The 15,551-nt window shown below is 38.6% G+C and overlaps 1 protein-coding gene across 9 annotated transcripts in view; it reads right to left on the minus strand.

The window, feature by feature from the left end:
- Positions 1-15,551, minus strand: part of MAPK10 (mitogen-activated protein kinase 10) — a 379,167-nt gene that overhangs the window by 234,178 nt on the left and 129,438 nt on the right. The gene's annotated exons all lie outside the window — the stretch shown is intronic.

The following is a 15,551-nucleotide window of genomic DNA, read 5'->3' on the forward strand; positions in this document are numbered from 1 at the left end:
TATATATATAGGGGGTTTCCCTGGTGGCTCAGCAGTAAAAAACTGCCTGCAATGCAGAAGACACAGTTGATGCAAGTTCAATCCCTGGATCAGGAAGATTTCCTGGAATAAGAAATGTCAATCCACTCCAGTATTATTGCCTGGAAAATTTCACAGACAGAGGAACCTGGCAGGTTACAGTCCGTGGGATCACAAAAAGTCAGCCACTATTGAGCGACTGAGCATGCAAACACAGACATATGTGGATACAAATATAGATCTGGATAAGACAGATGTACATATATATACATATATATGTCTATTTCAAAAGAGAAAGAAGAGAGACTTCTAACAACAGATTTCTCTGAGAGTAGATCAAGAAAACCCTTTTAATTATGACAGTGTAATGCAAGTGGTCCTTATACCACACTAAATAAACATGGAATTTCATTTTTATAAGGTTAAAAATATTTTTCACTACCTGGGGCTTTCTGGCTTTAAGCTTGTCTCACACACTTGCTTCTAACTGAGGTGAGCTTGGCAAACAGGCATGATTTCATGAAAAAATAATCTGTTTGTAGGGGTCCACATGATAATTAACAGGCAAGTTTCTATCACCTGGGTGTCTAAATATCCAAGGCTTACTCCCCATGTAAAGCTAGACTTTACCAGACTTTCAGAGAGCAGTTTTAAGATCATGGTACATTTTAGAGTCCTTAGATGCTGTCAGATACAATGAGGACAAATGTAATTATATTTTTAAAATTAATTTCTTATTGAAATATAGTTGATTTACAATGTGGTGTTCATTTCAGGTGTAATTAAATCTTAAAATAGAAGAGAAAAAGCACATTATTAGTGATAGGTTGAAAGATTATTATTTTAGTGCCCATCATTATATTAATAGTACATTATGCCAGAATGTAAAGATATTTTGAAACTTCTTTATTGGGCACACGGGTTAGTAAAGAGCATGAAACCGTATTTTTTCTTTTAATATTTTAATTCAGTCCTGTAATTGAATATTATTTCAGTCAGTTTCAGAATGAGTGATCCTTGATGGAAGAATCCAGGAAGAAGCCATCACTTTGATTTCTCCTCAAGAATTTCAAAAATAGTTCCAGAAAACAAGAAATGACAGATGTGCCAGGTGTTTAATTTTCTATTTCAAGTTAGCACAATATATTTGAGAATTCTGTGTTTTATATTACAAGTATAACTGAAGACCATTTCCATAGTGAGAAGTAATTCCTTAAGAGTCTGATATGGCTGTCCTTTAACTTTTACCAATATCGTATCAAATGAGCATAAGTCCTCCATGTGAGAAATGTACACTCACAAGGCTTTGTAAATTCAGTTTATCTGGCTAAACTTGGTAGCACGTTTTCAATATATTTGATGCATTATTTCACCTGATTTTTGAAAAAAACACTTTATGTCCAATAATAACACATTGTGAATGTCACAATTCATCTTATCACTCATGATAATATAAAACCCACAATGAACCAAAATTGAGACAGGGCCTTTCTCACCCTGTTCCTCCCATATTTGTTCTGGTGGTAGCAAAATGTAAATATCTTCTCTGCAGAACACCAAAAGCTATTTGAAAAAAGACATGTAGATGGTATTATTCTCAGGTTTTTAAGATTATTTTTCCATCTGTCAGCAAAATTGATTATAAGATAGGGGTTGTCCTAAAAGACACTTAGACCAGCCTTGGAGATTATGTATGGCCAAACCAAAAATCTTCAGAGACTCTCAAAAAATGTTATTCTTACATGAATAGGTAGAAAAGAAACAAAAAGTAATAATGATATGGATCTTTCCACCTTCCCTTCTCTGATCCTCAGACTGGACACTGTCCACCTCTGTAGACATACCTCCTTCCCATCCTCACCTCACATTTTGCTTTAACAACCTTAAACTGCTTATGATATCATATAATACCATGTTCTGTCTCCCTTCTCCTTTCCTCATGCAATTTCTTCTGCCTGAAATCCTTCTCTCACACACTTCTGTTTTATTTTTATACTTGGTTTCACTGAAGATATAAATTCATCTTAGAAGCCTCATCAGACCACTCCTACCAGACCTAGACCAGGAAAACTATGCTCCCAAGGTACCTGGAAAATCCCATGGACAGCGGAGGAGCCTGGCAGGCTACACTCCATGGGGCTACAAAAGGATCAGACACAACTTAGTGACTAAACCGCAACAACGATAAGATACCACAGGTATATTTCTGCCACTCTCTTTACCTTAGAATTACAATGTCTGCTACCCACTGTACAATGGGTATCTGGAAAAAGAGGATACCTCTTACTCATGTTTGTATACCTAGCACCTTACACAGGACCAGACACAGCGGTAGACACACAATACATATTTGCTGAATAAACGAATACTGACTCCTGGTAAGGTATGGTTTCAGTCAACCTATCTTTATGTCTTAATTTGAATCTGTCATGAATAACAATGACTGCAAATTACAGGTTGAGTCCATGCTTCAATGATACTCATTTTATTAAGAAACAAGACTATGCATGGTTCTAAACATGCAGCAATTAAAATTCTACAGCACCTCTAAATTTGCCTTTTGAGAGAAAGCAAAAATCAAAACTTCTCCATATATTGACATTTTCAACCTCCTTTGAGTTTGCAAGGCAGCTAAAGATTGTCCACCAATACCCCATTGAACTTCTGTTAAGTTTAAACATAAAAATCCCAGTTAAATCCTAATGGGAAGAACAAAGGACCCATTCACATTCCAGGAGCCATGTGAAGTCTAATTTGTTCATATCTACTGCCTACACTCCCAGATATATTAATTATGGATCATTAAAATATCTTCAATGAGCTAAAATTTGGTCATAATAAAATAATAAACTAGTCACTGTGAAAAGACCATATGGCAGCAATATGTATGCACAGCCATCAAGATTAATCTACCTAATACCCACACCTAAAAGGGAAAGCCCTAGCATATTAGTCAATGTTTATCAAGGATTAATCATATAGAAATGACTTACAAAACTCTTTTCTCCAGCACTTGTCTTTGTAGGTAAACACTCTCCAAATGCTATCCATCAGGAGAAACTGATATATTGTTGTGAAGAAAATTATTCATATTTTGATATTCATCAAAAATTCAGTGACTTCAGCCATGAAATTAAACAATGCTTGCTCCTTGGAAGAAAAGCTATGACAAACCTAGACAGCATATTAAAAAACAGAGACATCACTTTGCCAACAAAGGTCCATCTATTAAAAGCTATGGTTTTCCCTGTAGTCGTGTAGGGATGTGAGAGTTGGACCATAAAGAAGGCCAAGCACTGAAGAATTGATGCTTTCGAACTATGGTCCTGGAGAAGACTCTTGAGAGACCCTTGGACAAGGAGATCAAACCAGTCAGTCCTAAAGGAAATCAACCCTGAATATTCATTGGAAGGACTGATGCTGAAGTTGAAGCTCCAAGACTTTGGCCACCTGATGCAAAGAGCTAACTCCTTTGAAAAGACCCTCATGCTAGGAAAGACTGAGGGCAGGAGGAGAAGAGAGCGACAGAGGATGAGATAGTTGGATGGCATCATCAGCTCAATGGACTTGAGTTTGAGCAAACTCCGGGAGACAGTGAAGGACAAGGAAGCCTAGTGTGTTGCAATCCATAGGATCACAAAGAGTTGGACATGACTGAGCAGCTGAACAACAAAAATGCAAGGATGGGACTTCCCTGGTGGTCCAGTGATTAAGACTTTGCCTTCCAATGCAGGGGTGCAGGTTCGATCCCTGGTCAGGAATCTAAGATCCCACAAAACTTAGGGCCAAAAAAAAAAAAAAACATAAAACACAAGTAATATTGCAACAAATTCAATACAGGCTTTTAAAATGGTCCACATCAAAGAAATTAATTTTTAAAAATGCAGAGAAATAACTGGCTTTTCATTGCAGACCAGATTAAAAACATGAAATATATAGGAACTTTATTACTTTTTGTAAGATGATAAATGCAACTTTTTTGGATTTTATTTTATGAAAACCACATGCATAATATAATTTTCTGACAAAATTAAAATGACATGCTCAGAGAATAATTCTGAATTATCGGAACTGAAAATAATCAATCACAGTTTGGGAAAAAGTGTTTCTCAGTTTTTATATATAAGTGATTATTTAAAAAACCAAAATAACACAGTTAGGTTGATTCCAAAATATATTTCCCATTCAGGACTGTATTTCTTTTTGAAGGTTATTAATTTCTTTCTTAAATGGGAGATTAAGCATGTGAAATGTCACTGCATGAATTACCATATGATTTTAAATTTTACCACTTAAAGAAAATAACATGTAACATATAAAGAGAGCTTCCCTTACTCATTTCTAAGAAAACATTCAAAAAGACTATGAAGTACCTTTGCCTATCATGACAGCCTACTGTTCGCTGCTAATTTTTGAAATAAACTATCTCTACTAATTTTATCTCAGGATTATTTTTGTGAATATTCTACTTTCTATGTAAGTGAGGAATCAAGAGGATTATTGGAATTATTGATTCATATCACTTATAAGCCTAATATTTAAATACATCAAAGTTAATACAATACCTCTGTACTAAGGAAATTGTACTTGTACAAACTCACCTTACTAACTCCCTACTATAGAACTAATTTATAAATTAATTCTTTAAAACCACCCTTGATTTGTTCACCTTTATTTTTGTACAATTTGAATTTCAGCAAAATGTTACTGCCACAATGATTTTCATCCTAAAATATTGCCTTTTATCATCTCTAGTTTTATTGGAAATTATGAAGTCTTGGCACTTTTAAACACTTGTTCAGGCTACTTTTTGTTTTATTAATTACCTTTTTTATCTGCTCAGATATGAAAGGCAATTTAACAGTCCTGGAAAAAGTGGTCATTGAAGCATGTATATTACCATATATAACATAGATGACCAGTGCAAGTTTGATGACCCATGCAGAGCACTCAGAGCTGGTGCTCTGGGACAACCCAGGGAGATGGGGTGGGGAGGGAGGTGGGAGGGGGTTCAAGATGGGGGACACATGTGCACCCACGACTGATTCATGTCAATGTATGGCAAAAACCACAACAATATTGTAAAGTAATTAGCCTCCAATTAAGATAAATTAATATAAAAAATCTAAAGCTGAGATAACTAAAAAAGACACATTGAAGGAATATTACAATTTTAGTTCCAGCTGAATATTTTGTCAGAAAAGATGAATTGATAAGCATTAGAATCTTCACCCAAGACTAATGATGACAAGAAAGTCAAAATGCAAGGAGGGGACTTTTAATAGCCTAATATATTACCCTGGTTATTAAAATGATTTCTGTAGTATATCCTGTAATTGCACTGTAGATATTTAAGATACATATTTATTATCATCCCTAGAGAGCTTTTACCAGTTGTGTAGAAGTTGAACATCCAAATAAAATACCTGCAATATTTGAGACATGCTTATAACTAAAAAGCTTATTTATTGGTCGTTATTTGAAATTCTAATTTAATTGGGCATTTGTATTTTTATTAGCTAAATCTTGTAACTTCTGTTGAAGTAATTAGAGGGATGTGTTCAGTCACTCAGTCATATCTGACTCTTTGCAATCCCATGGACTGCAGTCTGCCAGGCTCTTCTGTCCATGGGATTTTTTAGGCAAAAATACTGGAATGTTGCCATTCTCTCCTGCAGGGACTCTTCCTAATTCAGGGATCAAACCAGTGTCTCCTGTGTGTCCTGCATTGGCAGGTGGATTCTTTACCCCAGAGCCACCTGGAATCCCAAGTAGAGAGATACTAATCATTTCCCCTCATGTTTTTGACTCTAAACGTTATAAAAATACATGTTCTTAGACAGGACTAGCTACATAAGGTGTGGGGCTCCCTTCAAAATGTAAACACAGGCCCCCTTTCAAAATTTATTATTATTTCAAGATGGCAGCAATAGAGTCTTAAGCCAAGTATCCATGAAGCCAGTCCCATTCTTAGAAGTTTAGCATCCCAGACATTAGGTTACACCTGAATCAAGTACTCTTACATTACAGAGAAACAAATGGGGCCATTTTTAACTGGAACTGGTCTATACCAGGGGTCACTAAACTTCATCTATAAAGGGTCACAAAGTATTAGTAAATGTTTTAGGCTTTTAGGCCAGGCAGTTTCTGTCACAACTATTAACTCTGCTATACATAAACAAAAATGCATAGCTGTGTTCCAATAAAGATTTTTTCTTACAAAGGAGCTGTGGACCAAATTGACCCATGGTCTATTGTTTGCTGACCGCTAGACTATACTACAAACATGAGCAAAATTATCAGTTAGATCTGTTCACAGTCTACACAAATATAACACCTAAGGTAGACATTTGGATTATACTCATTTCCACAAGACATTAAAACAATTTTGCAAAAATAGATAACAGAGTTTATTAAGTATGTATCCTCACACTAAATGCAACCATGTAATTTACTCAAACCACTGCCTCAGTCTTCTGCTGCTGCTGCTAAGTCACTTCAGTTGTGTCTGACTCTGTGCGACCCCATAGACGGCAGCCTACCAGGCTCCCCCGTCCCTGGGATTCTCCAGGCAAGAACACTGGAATGGGTTGCCATTTCCTTCTCCAATGCATGAAAGTGAAAAGTAAGAGTGAAGTCGCTCAGTCGTGTCTGACCCTCAGCAACCCCATGGACTGCAGCCCTCCAGGCTCCTCCGTCCATGGAATTTTCCAGGCAAGAGTACTAGATACTCTAAAAATGTGTACCAGGGAATGCATAATGAGAAATGTAATGAAAATTCCCTTTATCTTCCTCTCCTATTTAATTTTTATTTACTTTCATATGTCTTTTTATTGGTTTAAAAAAAAATCAAAGGAAAAAACATGAAGAAAAGCATAGACAAGTGACTCCTGGTCTGTCCTTTCTGGAGTGGTGGCTACATGACAGGCCATGCAGGGCTGAAAACTGTTCATGTATACAAGCCTCAAAGCCCTGCTTGGGGTTCCAAGAGTTTTCTTTTCACATAATGCAAGCCCCTGAATAGTAAATAGGTGAAAGTGTTACTATTCCCATTTTGAAGCTAAGGAAACTAAGACGCAAAGAGGTTAAATATCTTCCAAGAATCATGTCAGAAAATAGAAAGGTCAGGCTTATGTTCCAATCTTCTGAGTTCTTGGTTTCATAGAAAGTGCAGAAAGTAGTCATGGCCCTTGTATTTGAGCAGCCAGTAGTCAAATATAGACAAAGAACCAAGCACAAAGATCCAAGGAGCAAAACTATACATGTAACTAATTTGGGTAACTCAGGAATACATATGTTATAATACAGAATCTAAGTACTCAGTAAAGTCAGAATAACTAATGGTTACATAAGGCCTAGTTATAGGAATAACTGGAAGTTAAAGCTACCCACTCCAGTATTCTTGGGCTTCCCTTGCGGCTCAGCTGGTAAAGAATCTGCTTCCAATGCAGGAGACCTAGCTTTGGTCCCTGGGTTTGGTAGACACCCTGGAGAAGAGAAAGGCTACCCACTCCAATATTCTGGCCTGGAGAATTCCATGGACTCTATAGTCCATGGGGTTGCAGAGTCAGACACGACTGAATGACTTTGGCTTTCATTTTTCACTTTCATATGGGGAAGAACTAGTTTAAAAACATTCTAGGGAAAAATAAATTTTCTGAGTGACTGCCACAAAGATTTGGCTGAATAGGTATGTCTCAGCTATTTTGCTTCTTCCAGGCATGAATCTCCCTTCCCCAGAGAGCATCCTTTGAAAGTTGACACACCAGTGACAAGCAAGTGCTTGGCAGTCTTTAGAATCATATTATATACAATCTTTGAAATTTTCCTTTCACTCAACATTATACTCCCCAAATTCATCCACGCTGGTGCATGCCACTCAATGTATCATTTTTACTATTGTACAAGATTTCATTGAGTAAATAAACCACAATTTGTCCTTCTATTCTATTAATGGGAATAAAAGAGCATGATGTTTTTCAACGCTCGATTTCTTCTAACTAACATTTTGGTGGTGGATTTTCAAGGCTATCCTTACCCCCTGAGTCTGAAAAAAAGTGGAAAGGTACCACCTTGTACAGCAGGCTGGAAAGAACTATTTCCCACCCCTTTGGTTTAGCACCTTTCTACCCTAGGCACCTTCTAAAGCAACCACAGATTTTTCTGACCATTTCACTTTGATCAGGTTTTCTTAACCGACCCATCCTTGTGGCAGTCATTGCAAGAACCAAAAAGAGATGCTCAGAAGCCCAGGATATGGTATTGTGTTTCCCAAGGTGTGTGCTTTCCAAGTTACACATTCTACATGACACTGATTTTAAATGAAAGAAGAGGAAAAAAGATAATAGGCCAAGGCTTTTCCTTTAAAACCAAGAATCATATGTAAAATGACTGTCTTCTCAATCATAATGTGTATCAGAGTGAAGCTGCCTAGCATGAAGAAAATTTTAAAAAATGAAACTATAGAGTCAGTGTCTCTGCACTAAAATGTAGGGCTCACAGTGAACTAACTATGCGACCTTGAATTTGATCTTTCAGTGCTTCCATTAACTTATACATAAAATGGGAAAAATAGTATCTCTGTTTCAGTGGTGACATATGGAGTCATAAAAATAAGAAATTAATGTAAAAATTCTGATATACATTATTTGTTCAATAAGTAGTACTTTTTCTATCATCCGTTGAGTAATAGACAATAATATTCTTACAAAAATGTATTCCAAAATTCAGGATAGGTTATATTCAAAATTCTGAGTTGAATTTGATATAAATTATAATGCTACTTACAAAATAAGAACCATTTCCTTTTTATGTCTTTGTTAGATATTTGGTTTTCACTTTCATTTTCTTTAAAATAGTATCTTGACTACTTTCATTCAAACCATCAATACCTAGCCCAAATCTTCAACACGAAACACTTTAGTAAAATAAATGAGTGATCCTCTGACAAATTTATTAACAAGTAAAGAGAATTTGTTTTCTTTTCTAAACAATTGAACAAATCAACTTTTCTATTTAATATCATCGTCAGTTTCCTTATTAACATGGATTTTTACTCACTGACCCCAGAGTTAATCCTGTAGCTCTCAAAGTTTATAATACTCTAGAAACACTGTCCTATACATTAAGGGGGAAGTTACAATATTAGACTGAAATCAGCAATCTCTAAGACCTTTTCAGGAAGTCCATGTCTTTGTAAGAAAAATTTCAGCCATCTTATTTACTTAATAAAGTAGGCAGATGCCTTCATGCATTTACTGAAAGCATGCAACAGCAGATTAGGAGGAAAGACAGGAATCAAGAAAAATAAAAATCATAACCAGTCACTGCTCCTCTACTCTGGTGCTACATTCATTTTTCCAGGTAAAGAATCTGGATTATATCATATTATCCTATAATTTAATAACATACAAGCTTTAATGATAAAATCCAATTTTCCTGCATTATCAAATTCACCCAGACATCACAGAAACCAATTCTTAGACTCACACACGGAAATGAACTGAGATTACTGGGCACCTCCTTGATTTCTAGATGAAGAAACTGAGGCCTTAGAAGGAAAGATTTTTATCTGAGTCTCAAACATTTCTGTTGATCACCCTTACCCGATTAAAAGGGAAATTCATTTTGAAATTCAGTATTCCTAATTCCTATCAAAAATATGTTTTGTTTGCACAGACTCCCTGGTATTAGAGGTCAGGACAGGGGTGGGATGCAAGGAGGGCTCCTGGGTGCCCACAATGTTTCATTTCTTGATCTGGCTAATGATGTGGATGTGTTCACCTCATGAAAATCCATCATACTGCACACCTGGGCTCTGTACACTTCTCAATATACTTGTTATATTTCATTAAAATGTAGTAAGATACGTTTCTACTCTCTGTTAGTGGTAATTGACATATATCACATAATAGTGGAAAGTCACTCATCTTTTATTGAATATCTACTATTTGCCAAGTCTAGTGATTTGTACTGAAAATATAAAGATAAATGAGGTTAAAAAAACAAAAACAAAAAACACTTCCCTCAAGCATCTTTCACAGTCTGGAGAAAGACAAGTAAACAGTTGCAAAGCTGTGAGCAAAGTGCTGATAGCTGAGTAGACGAGGAGCTGCTGGACTCCAGCACCTGAGTCAGCAGGGCTGGAGGTCAACAGTGTGCTGAGGACAAGTTTCAGAAAGAGAAGATGCCCCTCCCACCCCAGGTGAGCACTGGAGTTCATTCTCTGAGGACAGAAACTCCAAAATATCAACAGGAGAACAACTGAGAGAGGAGGCTGGGCCCTGCCCAGCAAAGAGACCACATATTTCTCATTCTCAAAGTCAGGGAGACCTTCTTGACTAGAAAGCTCCTTGAAGGTCAAAAGGGGAGTGCTGCCAAAGCTACCCATAGCCCTCTTCACTGGAATCCATCTTGGCTGAGCAATGCATGCCTGCACATGGGAGGATTCTGAGATAAGCCCAACACAGACTTAGAATCAGCCAAATCAAACCGACTGGCCAAAGGAATCCCAGAAGAAATGCCCCACATAGGTGATTCAAACTGCTGTGAATATGTAACTCTCTCTCTGAGAGCACCTGCGTGTCTAGTCATATGTAGTGTACTCTTTTCCCTCCTTGTTTCACTACAAAAAAGAGAGAGAAAGAGAGATTTATGTCCCCTATTAATTTCCCGCTGCTGCTGCAACAAATTATTACAAGCATAATACCTTAAAGACTGCTGGCAGAAATATCAATAACCTCTGATATGTGGATGACACCACCCTAATGGCAGAAAACAAAGAGGATCTAAACAGCCTCTTGATGAAGGTGAAAGAGGAGAGTGAAAAATCTGGCTTAAAACTCAACATTCAAAAAACAAAGACCATGGCATCCAGTCCCATCACGTCATGGCAAATAAATAGGGGAAAAAAAATGTAAATAGTGACAGATTTTATTTTCTTGGGCTCCAAAATCACTGTGGGCAGTGACTTCAGCCATGAAATTAAAAGATGTGTGCTCCTTGGAAGAAAAGCTATGGCAAATCTAGACAGCGTACTAAAAAGCAGAGGCATTATTTTGCCTACAAAGGTCTTTGTGGTCAAAGCTATGGTTTTTCCAGTAGTCATGTATGGTTGTGAGAGTTGGACCACAAAGAAGGCTGAGTGTTGAAGAATTGATGCTTTTGAGTTGTGGTACTAGAGAAAGCTCTTGAAAGTCCCTTGAACAGCAAGGAGATCAAACCAGTCAATTCTACAGGAAATCAACCCTGAGTATTCACTGTAGGGACTGATGCTGAAGCTCCAATACTTTGGCCATCTGACGCAAAGAAGCAACTCATTGGAAAAGACCCTGATGCTGGGAAAGATTGGGGGCAGGGGGAAAGGGGGCAACAGAGGATGAGATGGTTGGATGGCATCATCAACTTAATGGACAAGAGTTTGAGCAAACTCCAGGAGACAGTGAAAGACGGGGAAGGCTGGTGTGCTGCACTCCACAGGGTTGAAAAGAGTCGAACACGACTGAGCAACTGAACAACAGTTCCTGGAGGTCAAGTCCACAGTCAGTTCCCCCAGGCTAAAATCAAGGTGTTGGCTGAGATAGCTCCCCTTGGAGGCTCTGAGGGAGCATCAGCTGCCTTGACCAGCTTCCAGGGCCTCCTACACTCCTTGGATTGTGACCACCTTCCTGCATCTTCAAAGTCAATAGCAATGTAGGACTTTCAAATCTCTCTCCTTCTGACCTCTGCTTCAGTTACCAAATCTCTTTCTCCTGACTCTGACCCTCCTCCCCAATTCATAGGGACTCTTGTGGTTACACTGAGTCCACCTGAATAATACAGGGTAACAGCCTCATGGCAAGAGTCTTAATTCAATCACACCTGCAAAGTGTTTTACTATGTAAGGTATCATTGTCATGGGTTCTGGGAATCTGGATGTAGATATTTGGAGTGAGAGGACATTATTCAGTTTACCACATGTCCTGAAAGATGAGTAGATGTGAGCCAACTGGAAAAGAGAGAAAAGAATATGCCTGTAAAAGGGAGTCAAATTTTGAGTCCTTTGATAAGGCCAGATAGAAACATAGGTCAGATTATAAGGTGATTAATACTGCCAAGGTCAGTCAGTTCAGTTCAGTTGCTCAGCCGTGTCTGACTCTTAGCGACCCCATGGACCACAGCACACCAGGCCTCTGTGTCCATTACCAACTCCTGCAGTTTACTCAAACTCATGTCCATTGAGTCGGTGATGCCATCCAACCATCTCATCCTCTGTCGTCCCCTTCTCCTCCTGCCTTCAATCTTTCCCAGCATCAGAGTCTTTTCAAATGAGTCAGTTCTTTGAATCAGGTGGCCAAAGGATTGGAGTTTCAGTTTCAGCATCAGTCCTTCCAATGAATATTCAGGACTGATTTCCTTTAGGCTGGATTTCCTTGCAGTCCAAGGGACTCTCAAGAGTCTTCTCCAAAACCACAGTTCAAAAGCATCAATTCTTTGGCATTCAGCTTTCTTTGTAGTCCAACTCTCACGTCCATACTTGAGTACTGGAAAAATCATAGCTTTGACTAGACAGACCTTTGTTGGCAAAGTAATGTCTCTGCTTTTTAATATGCTGTCTAGGTTGGTCATAACTTTTCTTTCAAAGAGCAGGTCTCTTAATTTCATGGCTGCAGTCACCATCTGCAGTGATTTTGGAGCCCCAAAAAATAAAGTCTGTCATTGTTTCCACTGTTTCACCATCTATTTGCCATGAAGTGATGGGACCAGATGCCATGATCTTAATCTTCTTAATAAGTTTTAAGCCAACTTTTTCCACTCTTCTCTTTCACTTTCAACAAGAGGCTCTTTAGTTATTCTTCGCTTTCTGCCATAAGGGTCTTAACCTTCTCCATCAGAGGGCAGACAAACTGAAAACCACAAGCACATAAAACTAACCAATCTGATCACATAGACCACAGCCTTGTCTAACTCATTGAAACTATGAGCCATGCTGCGTAGGACCACCTAAGATGAACAGGTCATGGTGGAGAGTTCTGACAAAACGTGCTCCACTGGAGAAGGGAATGGCAAACCACTTCAGTATTCTTTCTGTCAGTAGGTGTCCAACATGCTACTGGAGATCAGTGGAGAAATAACTCCAGAAAGAATGAAGAGATGGAGCCAAAGCAAAAACAACACCCAGTTGTGGATGTGACTGGTGATAGAAGCAAAGTCTGATGCTATAAGCAGCAATATTGCATAGGAACCTGGAATGTTAGGTCCATGAATCAAGTCAAACTGGAAGTGGTCAAACAGGAGATGGCAAGAGAAAAGATTGACATTTTATGAATCAGTGAACTAAAATGGACTGGAATGGGTGAATTAAACTCAGATGACCATTATATCTACTACTGTGGGCAAGAATCCCTTGGAAGAAATGGAGTAGCCATCAAGGTCAACTGCCAAGGTAGAAAGTTCATATCACAAAATGAAACACAGAGGAATTTAAAGCAGAAAAGTGATGTGATCTGATGTGTATTTTTTTAAATACTTTAACGCTCTGCATAACCTCAGGCTTCCCAGGTGGCTCAGTCATAAAGAATCTGCCTACTAGTGCAGGAGACACGTGTTTGATCTCTGAGTTGGAAGATCCTCTGGGGATGGCATGGCAACCCACTGCAGTATTCTTGCCTGGAGAATCCCATGGACAGAGAAGCCTGGACTGCAAAGAGTTGGACACGACTGAAGCAACTTAGCAGGCACATTTGGTCTATTCAATACACAGTCACCAGAGAAACCATGCTTTCTTCCCTGGTCAAAACCCCAAATGACTCCAAATGCATTCAGAGTCAAATCCCAAATCCTCTCTATCAGGGTAGACAGTCTGGCACCCTCAGAGTCTATAAGCTTGTTCTCTACCCTTCTTTACCTCACCTGTACCACTCCAGACACTCATGGTAGCTCCCCAGATACCTTAGGCACACTCCCACCTCAGGACCTTCGCACACATTCTTTGCTTCATCTGAAACTCTCCTGTATCTCCTGCCTTGGGGTGCTTCCAGTCTTGGTTCAAACATCACATGCCCACTGACATCTTCCCTGACCACCTAGGTAATGAAGTGATTACCTGCCAGCCCTAGTACTCTGAATCCCTGTTTCCTGCTTTGCTCAGTCCACGGCCCTGTTCTTTGCAAACTTACAGTTTCTTTCTTGGCTTGTTTACTGTCTGTCCTCCCCTGTAAGCCTAACCTCCTCCTGAATCCACTAGAATGTAGTGAGTTTCACAACGGCAGGTGTGACTTCCGATTCACTGCTGTACATGGAACACTACCTGGCAGGTAGTAGCAACTCAATAAATATTCATTTCCTGATTAATGCTGGAGTGCAAAGAAGAAGACCAAATGGAAGCACGTATTTAAGAGTCACATAAGTGGGGACTTCCCTGGTGGTCTAGAGATTAAGAATCCACTTTCCAGTGCAGAGGATGCAGGTTCCATCCCTGGTCAGGGAACTAATATCCACGTGCCATGCCGTGGAACAACTAACCTTACACTCTGCAACTACTGAGCCAGCGCGCTACAACAAAGATCCCACGTGACACAACTAAGACCCAACACAGCTATATTTTTTAAAGTCACATAAGTAGAGACCGATACTAGCACATCCACAGTGCTATACAGATACACACTTTTCCAGGTGTTCTTTATAAATTTACATTACAACTAAAGAAGCATAAAGCTTAGGGGAGAAAATCTGTATGAAAAAGAGAAGTATTACATACTTTTTAAAAACATTTAGAAAAATAATGCCAACCATTTTGTGCATCTTAATAATCTGTGACACTACAACACATCCACGAAGAATCATTTTTAATGAATGACAACATGAAATCGGAGAAGACACTGCAACAAGGGTTATGCAAAAGGTAAAGCTTCTTATATTTGAGACACCTGCAATTTCATCACAATCAACTGTGGAAAATTCTGAAAGAGATGGGAATACCAGACCACCTAACCTACCTCTTGAGAAATCTCTATGCAGGTCAGGAAGCAACAGTTAGAACTGGACATGGAACAACAGACTGGTTCCAAATAGGAAAAGGAGGACGTCAAGGCTGTATATTGTCACCCTGCTTATTTAACTTATATACAGAGTACATCATGAGAAATGCCAGGCTGGATAAAGCACAAGCTGGAATCAAGATTGCTGGGAGAAATATCAATAAACTCAGATATGCAGATGACACCACCCTTATGGCAGAAAGTGAAAAGGAACTAAAAAGCCTCTTGATGAAAGTGAAAGAGGAGAGTGAAAAAGTTGGCTTAAAGCTCAACATTCAGAAAACGAAGATCATGGCATCTGGGCCCATCACTTCATGGGAAATAGATGGGGAAACAGTAGAAACAGTGTCAGACTTTATTTTTTTGGGCTCCAAAATCACTGCAGATGGTGACTGCAGCCATGAAATTAAAAGACACTTACTCCTTGGAAGAAAAGTTATGACCAATCTAGATAGTATATTCAAAAGCAGAGACATTACTTTGCCAACTAAGATCCATCTAGTCAAGGCTATGGTT

The sequence above is a fragment of the Capra hircus genome, chromosome 6 (assembly GCF_001704415.2).
Source record: "Capra hircus breed San Clemente chromosome 6, ASM170441v1, whole genome shotgun sequence".
Taxonomy (NCBI): domain Eukaryota; kingdom Metazoa; phylum Chordata; class Mammalia; order Artiodactyla; family Bovidae; genus Capra; species Capra hircus.